The sequence below is a fragment of the Ixodes scapularis genome, unplaced genomic scaffold (genome assembly GCF_016920785.2).
Source record: "Ixodes scapularis isolate PalLabHiFi unplaced genomic scaffold, ASM1692078v2 PGA_scaffold13__105_contigs__length_92229423, whole genome shotgun sequence".
NCBI classification, from domain to species: domain Eukaryota; kingdom Metazoa; phylum Arthropoda; class Arachnida; order Ixodida; family Ixodidae; genus Ixodes; species Ixodes scapularis.
The window spans coordinates 87,704,372-87,721,813 of record NW_024609839.1 but is presented as its reverse complement, the minus strand read 5'-3'; the positions used below and the strand labels follow the sequence as shown (position 1 = coordinate 87,721,813).

The 17,442-nt window shown below is 42.5% G+C and overlaps 1 protein-coding gene across 1 annotated transcript in view; it reads right to left on the bottom strand.

Annotated features, from left to right (window-relative positions):
* The window catches only part of LOC121046736, an 80,477-nt gene that overhangs the window by 43,181 nt on the left and 19,854 nt on the right, over positions 1 to 17,442 (bottom strand). The window lies entirely within an intron of this gene.

The following is a 17,442-nucleotide window of genomic DNA, read 5'->3' as shown; positions in this document are numbered from 1 at the left end:
CTTTTTTTTTGTCCCGCGGAACGGCCTGCAAGTTGAAGTTTTTTAAATCATTCCTAACCAGACGGATGTCCTTCGAAGATGTTTACATTTAGGTCCATAACTTGAGAACCAAAAATCAGTCGAACTCGCCGTTTTTGCGTTTTCTTTTATTATAGGAATTGCCCGAGAACATGTATTTTTTGACAGAAATTTTAAATTCGACCCAAAATCTGTGCCTGAGTTGAGATGAAATCTCCCATATAAATATATATATATATATATATATATATATATATATATATATTGTTTTAGTGTGTGTATGGGTGGGAACGTCATCTCATGGTGAAAAATGAACCCACAACTGGTTCTACGAACGCGTATCTCCCACCACATTGTCAGCTCAAAGGTGAACAGAGTACAAGTTGAGGCTTCCAAGAAGCTTATTTTCAAGTACAAACAGCGCTAATCAAATAAGATCCAACCGTATAAAAAAAACAAAAAAACACGGCCTCGTTTTAGTGTGTGATATAACATATCGCCCGTGGCGGCATGTGAATCCATTCAAGTATATTCGTTTTTGTTTCCCCCCTGAACGTGTCCTCTCAGGCAGCAGACGCCGAAGACCCCGTCGCTTGTTGTTCGCGAAACCAGTGACGTCATAGATGGGACCTTCCGGTCGGCGCGCACGTCTCTACCCGGAAGTAGGGGCTGATTCAGGGAAGGAAGTCTATTGAAGCGTTGCTAAATGCGGCCGTCTAATTGCGCCCTCTTTCTTGGCGTTTCTTTTTATCTTCGGAGAGGTTTACGTGCCCAGCATTTTCGCGGCGACATTTTCACGGCGACTGATTAGCTCGTAGCTTGGAACTAATCTGACGTTTGATTAACCGGAGATTGGAGATCGTGCCGACCCAGGCTCGGGTTTCACTGACAAAGGATCATGTGGAGTTTAGGACTTGTAATTGGGATATTAATTTTTTTCCTCGAGTAATCTTACGGTATACGCTTCGGATAAGAAAAAAAACTTTCTTAGTAAGTAGTGATGCCTCGTTATTATGAAGCCCGTTAGTATGCATACCGCGCTGTATTGACATAGTTTTCGGGACTGACTTGCTAAATGCGCGCATTTTCGTCTCTTTGTTATGAACGGAATCCGGACAAGATGGTCTTGGTCAAAATAGCCCAGGACAAAATGGTCCCAAGCGCATACGCGGACAAAACGGTCCCAGGCAAATTTTGAGGCATAGTTTGCTTGCTCTTCCGGGTTTAGTCGATTGTTTGCACTTGCTGCAAATTGGACATAAAGGAAAATATATTTTTATAAATAATTCAGTTATGAAACGCTAATTATTTTAAAGGTTATATATTCAATTCAAAACACACTGCATGCCACTAGCTGAGCCAAGAAGGAAAAAGTGTACTATAGGAATGATATACAAGTATATATATATATATATCAAATAATGTGTCTGTAATATTTGACGTATACAATACGAGAAGAAAAGTGTTGTTCCATAACACGCCATCACGCAAAAGATACTTAAAACTGCTTACGTGTAGGAATGCGGAAGCATTCCTGCACGCAAGCGCATTCCTACAGGCAGTGCACCACGTCTTCCTTTTCAAAGCGCAGCTCATAAGCGCACGTTTCCGCGTTGAGCGGCGTCGGCGTCGGTGTAACCGCGCGCGTTGCATTATGGGACATTTCCCCGCTAAAGTTAGCGGGGAAATTGACGTTACATGGGCCTCAATACCAATTCAGTTTCCCCGCAGTATTTAGCGGGGAAAATGACGTCATGACTTTGTGTCACGTCACCCATGAACAAATTCAGCGGCAGGAGGAGAGGAAGAGGTAAGAAGGAGGAGAAGGGAGTGAGGAGGTGGAGGGGTGTAACCTCCCCTCCTCCTCCTCCTCAGAGCTGCGCTCTAGTTTCGCCTTACAGAGATTTGTAAACGTATTTCATTGTTCACACGGCGCTCCGGCGGTGACATCACGCTCGCCCACTGCGCAGGCGCGGCACCTCCGCCGGCTCCACGGCTTCCGTGACGATGTATCTGCGTTGCTGTGATTTTCTTTGTGCTTTATTTCTGAAGCGCGTCCGCTTGGACCTTGAGCGCCCCGCCAGCTTCCAGGAGAAAGCATCTGCGTTGCTGTGCTTTTGGCCAATGGGACTGTAGGTGCCGCTTCGCTCAGCCAATGGGAACTTAGGCGCCGTTTTTCGCTGGTACTAACGGAATTTAAGTGCCGTTTTTCGCTGCTACAGACAATGCCGGCTTCGCTCCAGGGAACACTTAAAGGGACGGTGAACCGTAATTTTGGTTTCAAAAAACAAACAAAAACAATGCTGGAGATGTAGGCGGGACGCTACAATCCCTACAACACTACTAGTAAGGCGATATCTCAAATGGACGGCCGTATCTTTGGAAAAAGAAGTCGAGATTGAACCAGGCCGGCGAGGCGTGTGACCGTCAAGATACCTATTTCCTCCTCTCTTCGCTTCGCTCCCTCAAGGCTGCGAGGCGGAGAAGACGCGAGGCCGTTCCCTCTCCTTCTCGGAGAAGCATGACGTCAACATTCCTGCCAAATGCGCCTCTTTTTTTGAAACATACGGTCATCCGTTCGAGATATCGCTGTATGAGTGATGTTTTTGTGTTTGTAGCATCCCGTTGCACGCCTCTGCCGCGAGTTTTGGGGAATCCAGATTTCGGTTCAGCATCCCTTTAACGCTTTCGCATTAAAATTGACGTTCGTGTTTATACAGCTTAAGGTCGGTCTGCCTCTGAGAAGCGGCAACACTGGTTAGCGCTGTACGTGATAAATTATTCCACTGCAGTATTATGCTAGCCTGGGCTCTTTTTTTTTAGCGTGAATCATACAGTAGCGATACGTGACCGTATGCTCGCCATCAGAAATATGTAGTATGTGCATGATAATGTCTGATTTATCGTGTGCATGTGATTGCTTGCATTGCGACTATACCGCGTTTTAATAAAGTCCCAGTGAAGCCGACGCTACGAGCTGATAGGACTAAACAAACAGAGCTGAAAACAAAAGGTTATACCTGTCTTCGTCGAATTTTCGTGCATGTTGTTACCTGCTCGTGCAATCAAGCGCAGAGTGCATTGCGACCTTGCACTTTCAGTGTGCTCGTGTGTATTTCTGTTGTGACTTCCGAGCTCCAGCTTTGTAAGTTCTCTGACTTATGCGAAGAGCAGCCTTAGAGCTGAGCGAGCGATAATATACTTTTAATTAACTTTGGGGATTCTTTATTTGTTTTCTAATATATATTACAAAACACATTAAATACCTTATGATATACATTACACGCGTGTTGCTTAAGGCTTCAGTGTATCAGTTAACTAAAATTACAGACCTTCCAAAGTGCCATCAAACCACTTGGGACCATTTTGTCCGGGTTTACGCTTGTGACCATTTTGTCCGGGACCATTTCTACCGGGATAATTTTTTCCGGGACCATTTCTACCGGGATAATTTTGTCCGAGGCCTTTATTTCCGGGACTATTTTTGTGCTAGACCCGTTTTGAACAAATCACATTATGGACTCTTTTTGGGGGGAACGGAGGGGCCCATATTAGCGAGACATTACCCTATTATGCGTGTTTTTCTGAACTGATCTATTGGCTTTACTAGTAATAGGACTTCAAGATTTTTACTTATGAGTATAAAACCTTAACTGCATAGTATTTCTGTTTCTTTCTTGTAAGCTATAATATAAATATGACTTTTTCAGTTGCCCTTTTTCGATATATTCCTTGTTGCTTTTAACTGTAGGGAATAATGAAAAAGTTTCCGACATATTGGATTCATGATGAATATCGCGATTTTGCTTAAGAACTCAAATATTAACGTTGGTTTAAATACAAAATGGTGAAATAAACATCGCTGTAAATGTTTGTAACGCAAAGGCTCTGAAACAGCGCTAAAAACAACGAATTCTATTTAAATTAATGCATGCCACACTTTCCATATATTCAAGTCCCTGGCGTTATAAGCCCTAAACGCGGCAAGAAAAAAAACAGGAGAAAAAGAAGAGCGGCAACAGAACCTTGCACACTCGGCATAGAAAGTTGTGACAAATAACTCTAAATAGTCTATATAAAATTGGAAATATTCCAGGTTAAAGTATTGCCAAAAGAAAGAAAATGTTTGATTGGGTAAATCTGTAGCCTAGCACTTAGCATGGTCAAACGTCATATTAAATGTCAAAGCCCCTATTTCTTTTTTTTCAAATTTAAACCTATCATCAACTTCGTCCTGAGTTAAATTAGTTAAACCATGATTTAGATCACACTTCCGTTGTATCTCTTTTTTTTTTTTTTTGTCCAGAAGCCGTGTCAGCATAGTAACATAAACAAGATCGCCCGATGGAACACTCGTTCATATGAATGCGATTCTGCCAAAATCATTTGGAACTAAGCTTATCGTACATTTGAGCGCTAAGAAGCCTTGTATGCTAACCCTGTTAAGCAGGGAGCCTTTCACAGCTTTCAAGCCTCTCGCGATGCGTTCCCATTGAAAAATAATGCGTTTTCGCTCTTTGTATAAGGGTTGTAAGATTCTATTTGATCGCGCAGAAATTCCGGCGTCCATGTTGCAACTAATAAATTCTCTTTGCGCGCGTAAACAAGTTGCGTCAGGTAAGCTAGAAACCTCCGCCCGAAGTTAATGAATACTGTTTGCGTAAGGCTCTTATACTTCGACATGTATAGAACGTTTTCGAAATGCTTTCGTAATGATGCATTTTCAGACGCTCAGGGCGCCGTGTCGTCGTGCTAGTTTCATCAGTTTGTCGCTAAGACTTAACTTTCAAAGCGTAAAGCAAAACGTGAGCATGGAGTTTCTCAAACCTGCGTCACCTGCAGCCGCTAATAAAAAATAATAAAACAAGTTTGCGAAAACAATTAACTTCATAATCTTCAAGAAAATTTACCCTCGCAAGGTGCGCGACGCATTGACAGCTTAGGAAACGCAAGGGAGAGAAAAAGAAGAGGTGTTGATTCACGATCACGAAGAGGTCGACCTGCTAAAAAGTGGATTTGCTATTTCGCAAACGAGAAGGGGTAGAGTTGGGGACAAATGAAGAAAAACGAAACACGAAACAATTTTATAACATAATACATATTTACATTATATACACCGAATTTCTATAAGAGTTTGAATATTCGAGTATGAAAGAGGAAACACATTAGTGCTTTCGTGGCCTTATGTGTGTCTCCATAACATGGCCAAGGCACAAGAAGGTGGTGCAGTTCAAGTTTTTCATTTGGTCCTAGCCCCGGCGGTATTTTAACGTCATTGGGGACCTGTAGCAAACCGCTGCCGCATTCCGAGTACCTCGCTGTTGGAGCCTTTGAAGCATGCTTTTAAGCACGTGCCACGGTATCACCCGGGCGCGCTCTTAAAAGCATGCTTCAAAGGCTCCGGTAGTGCGGTACTCGGAACGCGGCAGCGGTTTGCTAAAAGTCCATTTTATATCAGAATCATATTTCTTGCATTATACAATAGATGGCCACTATCTTCGGGCGAAGGACATGAATAGCGCACGGGTTATTCTTCTTTCCCAATGACAGGTAGGTATTTCTTTGTATATGCGACATTTTAGACACAGTCGATGAAGTGTCTCTTAAACTCTTGAAAGGTCTCGTGGCACGCAAAATTCTAATTTGGGGTCATAGCGTTTTAGGTATCCGTAGTTATAATGTGGGTATGTCCATAACAACGATGTCATTTCACTGCCGATTGTTCGAGTGACGCTATAGGAATCGGTTCTTTAAAATTGAATGAGGTTAGAAGGATTCTCCTTGTGAGCATCTCTGGCTGCGTTGTCTGCACAAACATTTCTAGCTATCCCGCAACGTCCTGGCAACCACCGGAGAACTATATTATGCCCCTGAACCAAAGCATTTGGTAGATCTCCAGGATCGCTTAAATAGGTTGAATCTTTGAGCTTTGTTTACTGAGCGGAGAGAGATCTAGGGGTGAAGACTTAGAACCGACGAATGCCAGCCATTGGTGTGGATTTTGTGGAATAATATGCTGCACAGCTGATCTGATTGCCGCAAGTTCTGTAGCTGTCGAGGATGCCATATGGCTCAGTTTTGCTTTAATAGTGGTTTTGGTTGATGGAATTTGTACACCGATAGACGAGGAGGTTAGAGTGGTAGACCCGTTCATTTAAGTATGCATAGATAGTGAATAGGTTTTAGGGAAAAAGGCTTCCCTAAAACTCTCTACTGTCTGAGGCATGTGGTTCTTGCCTGTAGTATGACGGTCATTCAACATTGGTCATACGCAAAAACTGTCTTCAGACATGTTCGAAGTGTGCAGATGTATAAAGAAAACAAGCTGCGAACATATGCTTGTGGTCTGTCCTCGGGTAATTCTCTAATCATGTCTGCACGCAAAGTAACCTTACACAGGGGTCAAAAAGGGAGAGATATAAAATGGGGTTAAAATAGAAGAATACACGACACCACGACAGACAACTTCTCAATTAATCCATGACATTGTCTCCCCCCCCCTTTCCCTCTGTTTTCTTTTCTCCATTTATTTCTTAATATTAATTTTTTTAAAGATTTTCCTTGCCCTAAATTTAGGTTATCTTAAATCGTGATATTTATTTTTATTTGATCTAATTCGCCTTTCTCACTTGACGCAAACTGCTGAACAATATCTTTTCCACAACTCCAAAGAAGCGCACGCTACCGAAAAGACGATCGGTGCTTGCAGGGCCGTGGCCAATTAGCGCGGTTGAGCTCCCAATGCTCTAGAGGCTAATAAGGTTTTTTTTTTTTTTTTTTTTTTTTTTTTTTTTTTTTTCCGGGAGCTTGACAACGAAACTAACGTTCGTTGTCATGCTCCCGGTGGTTAATGCGACCCTGTTCCATCTGTGCAGCACCCCGTTTATTATTTTTTCTATTTTTTTAGTGCGCAGTTAACGGTTTTTAAGACGCAGTTTCGCGGTTCTTGAAAAAAGAAGGGGGCTACTTTCGAAACGATTCTTTTATTTTGCTCGACACCAGAGAAGTCGATAGGACTTGGTTTTAAGAAAGCGGATTCCGACGAGCCCCTTGTTAAAAAGCAAGACACTCAAAGTACACCAGTTTTATACTTTGATAAAATACTTCGCAAAATACACCTAAAGTGTAGTTTTAGTTTGCTGCTTATGGCGAACTCCACTGGTCATTTTGGAGCGCGCCGGGATCAGTAGACTAGATCCGATATGGAACACGCGATCCCCAATGGAACATGACCGCTTTCCCGAGGAATTTTTAATAAAGTTGCTTCTAATTAAAACCCGACTGTCCGTGCTACATATATGTGACAGGTTCCTTCTTTTGATGACTTGCACAGCCGCCACACGTGCCAAGACTGAATGCCAGGGAAGGCGCGCACCGTCAGCCACTCTTCTTTTTTTTGTTCACGATACCGAACAACCTCATTTTCGTCCAGATATACAAGATGCACGCCTTTCAGTTTCTTTGATAGAACGCTCACCATTGTCCTGACCGTCTGAATTGCATTTATTGAACGTTCTCTCTGGTTATTCAGCGTGGCCTGGTGCTTCACGAGTCCGCCAACTCAGTCGCATGTATTTTTCCCAGGTCCAGATGCAGAAAATAACCACTGGGCTTGTGGACAATCATTCTGTGCAAGCTGGTGAAGGTGGTAACGATTCTGAAAATGACTGGCGGCCCCGTCACTTACGTACGTCACGTGCGAGTATACCGCAACATTACCTTAAACCCACTCGTTCACGTTTTCTAGGTCCTTACTGACGATACCAAAGTTGTTTGTAGGTTTTCTTGTCGGCACTACACATGTAAACAACGTAACTTTTTTTTTCCAGTGTTATGCTTGAACTTTGTCAGGAAGCACGATGGTCCAGTTTTCAGCAAAGTCAGAATGAAAGGCAATGCTCCCGCGTTGCATGCACTGCTTTTCATCGTAGATCGCTTTGTCTTGCTTTTGTCGGATATGGTTGTGAAATATCCAACTTTCATCTGCGATTTGAACGACTTTAAGGAAAGTCTCAGGATCCAATGTTTTTTTGTTTTTTTCACAAGGGTCGCCGGATTCCCATGTTGTAAGCACTATCTCTTCATCCTTTGGAATATGAAGGTCGTCGAGTGTAAGAGACTAGCCTTTTGGGCAGTGATCACAGTTTCCTTAAATACACAGACTTGCTAGTGGGTCGCACAGAAATGCTAACTTCATTTCACCAGTGCTGAATGTTAAGCCTGTAACGTTCTCTACAGCGGCAATACAAAGGTAATAGTTAACGGATTGCACACAAACGCACACTTCCTGTTGAGGATTACATTTGGCCCATTTAGGGCGCAAGGAATAAAATTTCGTTAGCCCAACGCCGGAATCGGGATGCTTGTTTTGTATTCACGAAAGGCGTCTCAAATTGAGCGTGTCAGGAAGCGCTTTGGCACGAACGTTGCTCCCCGTCGAGCATGACAGAGATCACATCCTGCTGACTGTAACTTTGACGCGAACATTGTACCTCGTCTTTTGTGAAGTACTCTAGGGCAGCAGACACGTTCTCAGGGCTCACCTTGCACCCCCTGTAAGGATCCGGCTCAAACCACAGGCCATGCTTTTCCTTACCTGGAGCGTAAACACTGTCACTATGTTAACTTTTCGTAGGTTAACATGGCGACAGTGTTTACGCTCTATTTTATTTAGGCGGGGTTCGAGTATTAGGGGGTTCTGCTCTCTGTCAGTGAGACTCTTTGTGCCTGATATATTAACGCCCGTAACGTCAGTTAGTGGGATGGCGACAGGCACGACTGCTCAGTAAACAGGCATCGGCGGCCATATTTCGGTGGTTGAAGCGAACCCCCTCATCCGTGGCAGCGAGCGCGGAAATGCGAAAACAGAATCTATCTGTCTGTTTGCCAGAACTAGTGACGAGTGTCGCCTGCTACTTCCGTCAACTATTTTGCCATAATCGTGATCTTCGCGAGGAAATGATTGCTGCTAGCCGCAGAACACTATCACGCAGAAAGGGATTGCTTGAATATGTCTTTGTTCTAGATGTAAGTCAGGGATATGTATAAGAGAGAGAAAGATGGAGATAGAGAGAGCGGCATATAGTGTCGTAGGAAAATAAAGTAAACAAAGTTCCCCGTGGCCGATGGCTGCAGGATCTTTTCTCGGATCACTACTAGTTTGTAATATGATAGCTCTCTGTACACAGTCGTTTCTCCCCAATTTTACTGAGTGAACGATTGCTATAGTTATCAATGGCCTCATCCGAATAAAAATATATAAAATATGTGTGTATGTTTCCTAAAACTAAAACTCAGAGTCACTTCTCGAATAGGGCACTGCTAAGTGTAGGCTTTGAAAAAGGACCCTAAATTGGAGGGTTGTGTCTTCTTTTACAATTAAATAATGCAACATTTTTTAATAGAAATGAATGCCGAAATAGAGTATGAAAGGGTACCCAAATTAAAAAAAAATTGAAGGTGTTTTATTTTTGTTTTCTTTATTTGCATCGGAATTTTTCGTTGTTTAAATTTTTACCCATGTTTGCCGACATATATCCCGACTATCGTGTCACTCAGATATCTTACATATTTTTGAAATAGTAGCCACGTATAGGAGAATACAATCTGAAAAGTATATTATAATGATTAAATTATTTCATGAGATACCGGCCTCCAAATTTCGCCATTCGTCGTTCGAGCAGGCATGTTGATAATTTTTAGAAAAAGAAATATAATTTAAATAAAAATTATTACTATATATGACAAGCAAACTGTACCCATAGTGTGTTTCTAGAAAGCATTAGAATTCTCCTAATTCTATCGTTTTAGTTATTCACTTTTAAACGTGCCCCCTCCATCAGTGCGCGTTAATGCAACTGTCCACCTCTTCATGCCTTACGATTTTTCCTGTCCCCAAATATTTTTTCTGGTCAGAACGAAGTGTGAATTCGTTTATACCAAACACTAGACGGTAGCATATAAAAATATCAGTTGATTTAAAAATGTCGACCAGCCACCCTTTGACCGATCTTATCTGAAATCACCCTGTGCAATAAATACAAAAACAAGTAAAACATTAAGTTGCTGTACAGGGTGTTTCAGAATAAAGTTTCGACTCTAAAATCGCCTGCATAAATCAGGGGATCGACGTATTAGGCAGAAACTTACCTCGAATACGTATTTTACTGGTCGGATTTACGCATTAAAATTTTAAGTCCCAATTTAATTCCGAAAATAAAGCCCATACTTTTAAAAAGGTCCGTCTTTTATTTTTTTTTATTTAATTATACTTGAAGTAGAAACTTGAAATTTCAGTGCTTCAATGGGACTAGTAAAATACGTATTGGAGGTAAGTTCTGTAACTGGGACTAGTAAAATAGGTATTTTAAGTAAGTTTGAACTTGATACGTTGAGCCATTTATTTTATAGTGCCCCAAAATTAAGTTAGAAGCTACAATTAATCACCCGTCAAAAATCAGCGACTAAGCATATAAAGATGAAACCTACCTCAAATACGTATTTTAGTTGTCCCATTAACACAATAAAAATCAAGTCTCTACTTGAAGTACGAATAAAGTAAAAATTAAACCCGAACTTTTTGGTGCCATTATTTTTGTATATAGAATTAAGACCTGAAATTTTAATGCGCAAGTTCGACCAACAAAAGACGTATTCGAGGTAAGGTTCTAATTGATACGTTAAGTCCCTGATTTTTGCGGGCAATTTTAGAGTCGAAACTTTATTCTGAAACAGCCTGTAGTCGCAGAGCAGCAGGTTTGTATTGAAGCAGAAGCTGCAAGCGCGTGCATGTTGGTTCGCATAAAGCGTGCGCTGCACAGGTGTGTGCGCGCTACAGACAGGTAAAAGCGTGCGGTCGTATGGCTTCGTGCGTACCTCACACATAATTTACACGCGCAAATTGGAAGCACCGCAAGCTCGCGCATGCGTAAAGCTACGCGCTGGCGAAGCTATGCATGTCCACAAGCAATACCACCAGCAACATTACTTTTGAATTTGACGCTTTGATTTCTTCAAATGAGCTGAAACCTTGAAAACTCTACTTCCAAACGCCACAAAGTGAGATCAAAAACACCGGACTAAAATGCCCGAGGAACATTGGTTGGGAACTACTCGTCTTCCGTTAATGCACCTGAGCAGGCAAACGTCTACGCGGTTACACCGCTGAATATCGCCATCCGACCGACGCCCGTCAACCGATAGCGGGAATATTTACGAATACGTACCCACTCTGCTTACACAGGGGTGCGCAGCAGTACATTGGCATCGTAGGCCGTGGAACTGACGCAGAGGGACTAGCGCCTACACGGCCTATGCAGCGTACGTAACGACGCACCACTACCCTGCATCATGGCGGCTGGCACTGATTGCCGTTGCGTACGACAGATGGCGCTTTTTTCTCTGAGGGGTCTATAGCGTCTTGTCGTTGATTTCTGCCCTTTATATTTTTAATGTTTCAGATCACAGATGTTAAGCTCTCCAGGTCGATACTAATTTCGATTGGTGCAAATTACTTCAGTCGCTGACACCTTGAAAAACGCAGTGCAACTCTCGAGCGTCTTATTATCTCTCCTCAGCCAATGAGATTGCGGCGTTTTCCAATAAGAACAACGAAGAACAAATCATAAAGCAAGCATTTCCTAAGCTCACAATTACCTTAGCAGAATTAATAATCTAACGCGTATACACACACAAAAAAACTTAAAAAAACCGAAAGCACAATTTATAAAATGTAACAGAAACTTTTGGCCAGATGAGGAAGTAGCTAAGAAAAGTCATGAGCTGAAGGTGGATGACCAGCGAAGCTGTTTATCACACGACACAGACGTGACACAGAATTTTGAACAAAGGTATGAACACATTTATTGTCTTCATCGGTGATCATCGTGACAAAAGGTACGCACACAGATGCCGAGGTCTACTGCCCCCCTGAGGAGTCGGAGGAAACTAGACACGAGCGACGGGACCGCCACCTGGCGGAAAGTAGACACGCGCGACGGGACCGCCACCTCGGGGAAGGAAAAGAAACTAGGCACACAAGCGCTTGGAACAAAGACAAAGAGAGCGCAGTGCGAGCGTAGACATGGCCCGAGTTTTTGTTGACGCACACCAAAGATGCACGGAACCATAGCCATAAACAGCTTCGCTGTAAAAGGACTGGTGGTTCCCTCGTCAGCGGCAAGCCGCTGGTCCCCACGTGCCTGGTTCACGATTTGCGAGAGCTTTCCATCCGGGCACGCGTCACTGGAATCGAGAGCCGTCATATTCTTTTACGGCGGGCTTTTTTTGCACAGGCGACTGGAACCGCAACTAAACTTTTGTTTAAAAAACTATAAATAGGTTGTAAAAATGTCGCGGGTGACCTTTAGTTAGAAATGCGTGACGTCACGTTTCACGTGATCGTTGTGGGTTGTTTGAAATTCCCGCGCGAGGTCATGTCGCTATGACGTCATGACCCTATGGACCAATCCTGGATTTTCCCGTCCCACGGACGCCGACTTTTCTGCGACACAAGCCCCTTAACGCTATCGCTTTAATACGACACCTCAACGACAAGACGAATCCAAACAAACTTTTGAAGCAACTCTTTTCTATTCGGGAAATAAATCAACCGAACAAAGCATCAGTTTGTGTCTCTCGAAGAAGGCACTTGAACGCATTGTCGAAATTAGGGCAAGCTTTCTTTCGGATGGAGCAAGTCCTTGGATTTGCTGTCGGGGTAAATACGACACCGTTCTCTCGCTTGACGTTTGTCCTTATGAAATAGAAGAGCGGAGAGGCATCCCTAGTCTCCGGACCGTTTCCCGACCAACGGCGTCTCGATGACTCTCCAAATAACGTTAGGGGATAAGTAGGCGAGCGAGTGGAGAGCGGAGAAGATCGTCTTCCGAACGTTGCCATGGCAACTCAGGCTCTAAAAACTCCCGTTTATTTTTTGTGTGTGTGGTTGTTTGTTTTGTCTCATCTCGGTTAAAATCACAATGTGGTTTTTTTTCTAGATAGCGGAAAATATGTCAGTACCAATGGGCGTCTGGTGCTTCTGCTGCAGTTAATACTAAATTTGTTTACCACGTAGGTGTAACGGAAGCTGAGAAAAAAAGAAAGTTGGTTAAGTAGCTTGACTGGTCCTCAGTCCTCCTCATGTACAAAGCAGTTGCGAGAAAAATGAACTAAAAGAGAACGCAAGAAATTATAAAATAATACGAGGTACCTCCACCAAAAAACTAACAAAAAAAAAAACAAAAAAAAAAACGAAACAGTAGACAACAGTGACATTTGTCTACACGAAGATAAAAGAATTGGGAAACTGAACGCACGCACGCACGCACGCGCACGCCCACGCACACCCGCACACACACACGTACACAACACACACTAAGAAAAACAAAATACAACAATTATTTTTTAACTTATTTCTGAGTAGCGCAGAATTACATAAGAAGTTCTACTTCCCTTACAGTGAAGCACCATTATACTGTAGTCACTGACGCCTTAAGAAACTCAGGGTGTGTCGAGCCTCGAATATCTCATTACCGCTTCTCAGCCAATGGGGTTGCGTCATTAGTCGATAAGAATGCCAAAAAACCAATCATGAAGCTAGAATCGTGAACACAACAATGTCACGCCCCGTGTTACTTAAGCTGTCAGTAGTAACTCTAGCCTGGCGGTCTTTAACGTGCCTCACGCTGCAGTGGTTACACAACAGTACGCCGGTACAATGCTCATGCAAATAAGTAAATAAAAGGGGCGGTGGTTGAACTCAACTAGGCTTCGAGCCACAAAACCCAAGGCGCGTGGCTTACATCTGCTGGTTTGTTTTGTGGTCATAACAATCCAACGTAAAAAAAAGAAGAAAAAAAAAAGAAAGTGAAATGTAAACTTTTATACTTGCACCCGGAGAAATAAGCCTGGCTTGTTTAGGTAAGTATGTCTGCGCCTGGGTTTATAGAGCCGTGTGGAAGCTTTTCCCGAACCGTGATAGGCGTGTGCGCCAAACGAGATCTTATTCAGTTTACAAGACAGTTTCCAGATTGTGTTCGCTGATCAAACGGCGCACGAACTAACGTAGGTTGATATAAAGAACGCAAATGGAAGGCTCTTAAGAAATATTTCGCCGCAAAGGTTTCGCTAAGCGAATGAATTTGTGTTTCTTTGGCTTTACTTTTGAGGTTTACTCTTTTCTTTTGTCCCTTAGCAGACGTCGGCGACCAGCCTGAGGTTATCCAAGAACGTTCTATTCAAATGGATGGTATATGTAGATATGTAAGCTGAAGTAATTCACGTTACGCAAGTTTTTTTTATTTGTACTGTATCTTGATGCTTCGGTTTCAAATTATTTATAATATTTCTTGTGTTGTACGGACCAATGTTCGATGAATAGGCGTGGAAGCAGGCAAATCGTGGAGTATAGAAAATAATCGAATAGTGAAATCAAAACTTAGAGAGGCTGCCGCCATTCCCTATTTTTATATCAGGATTTATTAACGAAAAAAAAAAGAAAACCGTAACGCAGTTCTGTGTAAAAAAAAAGAAAACCGTAACGCAGCGCTGTGTAAGTGTCCCTTTCTTTTGGTGTGATTGTGAACGTTGTCCTAGTGTTTGTTACGGGTGCGCTGTGTCCTCGTGCGTAACGCAGTTCATTTGAAAAAAAAGCTTTGAGCTTTATTAACACAACAAAAAATTGAAAGACATTTACAAATCTCTGTAATGCTAAATTAGAGCGCAGCTCTTGAGGGGGAGGAGGGGAGGCTACGAAAGGAAAGGTTTGCCCCTCCTCTCCTCCTCATTCTACCCGCCTTCTCCTCCCGTCCTCCTCGAACCCCTCCTTTCCTCGTCATTCTTCTCCCCTCCTCCTCCTCCTATTCTTATTTTCTCCTCCTCCTCTCCTCCTCCTCCAGTCATCTTCCAACCTCCTCCCATTCTCTCCTCATCCTCTTCTCTCCTCCACCCCCTTCTGTCCTCTTTCTCCTCCCCTTCTCATCCTCCACTTCTCTCCTCCTCCTCCTCTTCCGTTCCCTCCTCCCCTCCTCCTGCGTACCCTTCCATCTTCCTTCACCGTACCCTCCCCTCCTCCCACAGTTTTCAACTAAATTTAGCTGGAAAATTGACGCCACGTGACCTCAACACAAATGCAGTTTCCCCGCTAAAGTTAGCAAGTTAGCACGAAGTCACATGACTTCGTGTCGCGTCACCCAAGAACAAATTCAGTCTCTCCGCTAGATTTAGGGAGCAAACTAACGTCACGTGACCTTGACACCAATTCAGTTTCCCCGCTAAATTTAGCGGGAAAAATTACGTCCCATGACTTCGTGTCACCTCACTTATGAACAAATTCAGTTTCTCAGCTATATATAGGGGGAAGCTTGACGTCAGGTGACCTCAACTCCAATTCGATTTCCCGCTAAATGTAGCGGGGCAGTTACGCCGACGCCGACGGCGACGCCGCGAAACGCGGGAACGGGCGCCTAAGAGTTCCGCTTTTAAAGGCGACGAGAAGCAATTCCTAAAGTAGGGGTCGCACTGCTCATATATCATACAAAAGATACAGTCTGCAAACACGAGTAACCACCATATCCGTGGTTCGAATGCCGCGTGCCAAGTCTGTCCTTGAACTCGTTGCCATGCGGCATTCGAAGCACAGATCTCGTGGTGACTTGCGTTCGAATCTGTTTGCAGTGTGTTTTTTTGTATGACTTATAAAGTGTGACCCCGGCTTGGGAGTTTTCCGTTTCAAAGCGGTACATAGAAGAAAAAAAAAAGCGTAATGCAAAGTTCCCTCATTCCGCATATAATTTGGACATTGAAATCAGAAATTATCAAATAGTTGCACGACTGAAATAGCCTCTTAATATTTGCAATACGATATCCTTTTTTTCATTTCCTCCGACAAATTTTTTTTTTAGCAACCATTAAACAAAAAAGGAAAAAAAAAAAAAAAAAAAAAAAACACGGACGAAAGATGTGCTGTCCGTGTTCTGTCTGTCTATATTTAATTTTTTCTTACGTTTTTACACTCTTAACCAACGCGCTTACGTAAAAAAAAAAAGAAATTATACATTTTTTTAGTTTTATAGTGACGGGTATGGCAAAATGAAATCATTCTTTTTACCTTACATAGTTCTGATATGCAGTGCTGATTGTGGGCAGAAAATGCTTCGATATTCAGTTGTTCAGCTTTTAAACTCTTTCAGAAACAGACGCACAGAGCTGGGTGGAATTCCTACAAACAATTTGCGTTACATTTTTTTTCTGCAAAATTTAGCATATTTTGATTTTTTTTAAGAATTAAACATCAGTGCTTAATTATGAAATTAAACAATAATGTACGCATGTTTTCTTTTCTCTTGTTGCAACCACTGTATAAATTCGTATTTTCGGGCTCGCTTGTAATTCCTTAATTGCACAAAGTGCTATGCGTCGGAGGACTCGCCAAGCTTAATTTGGAAGCTTTTTTTTTCGTTACCAACATTTTGTACTAATTAAAATTTAACATTATTATTAATATGAGGGCTGGGCGTCCGTTATATAATTTAATCTGATTAATCACCACCCTTTACTCGATTTATTAATCGATTAATCGATCTCATTCATTTCCAGGGATAATATATTTAGAAAGTCAAATTTATATTTCTTGCTTTTGCTGAATCTGTGTTGAACAGCGCAATATGTGATTTCGATTATGAATCAACCTGGATGTGTGGCTGAAAACAATTGAACAGCAAAAGGTTCGTTCATGTTCTCCGGCAAGAATGAGCTCCTTTCGTTGTTCACAACGGTCTCTGAGGCGCTAAACAAACACTCGCACGGAGTTCAAGTGGCCGGGACCGGTGTAACCTTCTGCACTTGTCTGGACATGCAAATCTCACACCTACAGTTTACTTTCGGTTAAAATTTCGCCTAAAGCTTGCCCTTCATACAGGTGTACCCGTCCACGTCTGCGTTATGAAAGCGTTTTTTTTTTTTTAAACTTTCTTTAGGGTTCGTCAAATGTTTAACGACTAGCCGGTTAAAAAATGTTAATCGCGATTAAAGCATTAATCGATTAATCGGTAGGTTAATCGATCAGTTGCCCGGCACTAATTATTATTATTTTTATCAGTTATACGAGTATTATTATTATCATGAGTTACCTGTATCATGTCCTTTAATCAATGCTTTGAGGTTTTTTTCCCGTTTTTATTATAGTGGGTGGTAAGTTTCGGTGTGCCAGGACCAAGACCGTATGGTCCTTCCTGGTCACCTAATAAAATTATTCTTTATTCTTATTATTTGCCCACTATTATGCATTGCGTCAATAACCGAGGTGTCATCACGTGCTCCCCCCAAAAAAAGAAGAATGGAAGCGTGGACCACAAGAAATAAAAAGGACGAAGCGAAGTAAGCGTATTCCGCCCCTCCATCGTGGCGATCGAGGACAGTTCGTAA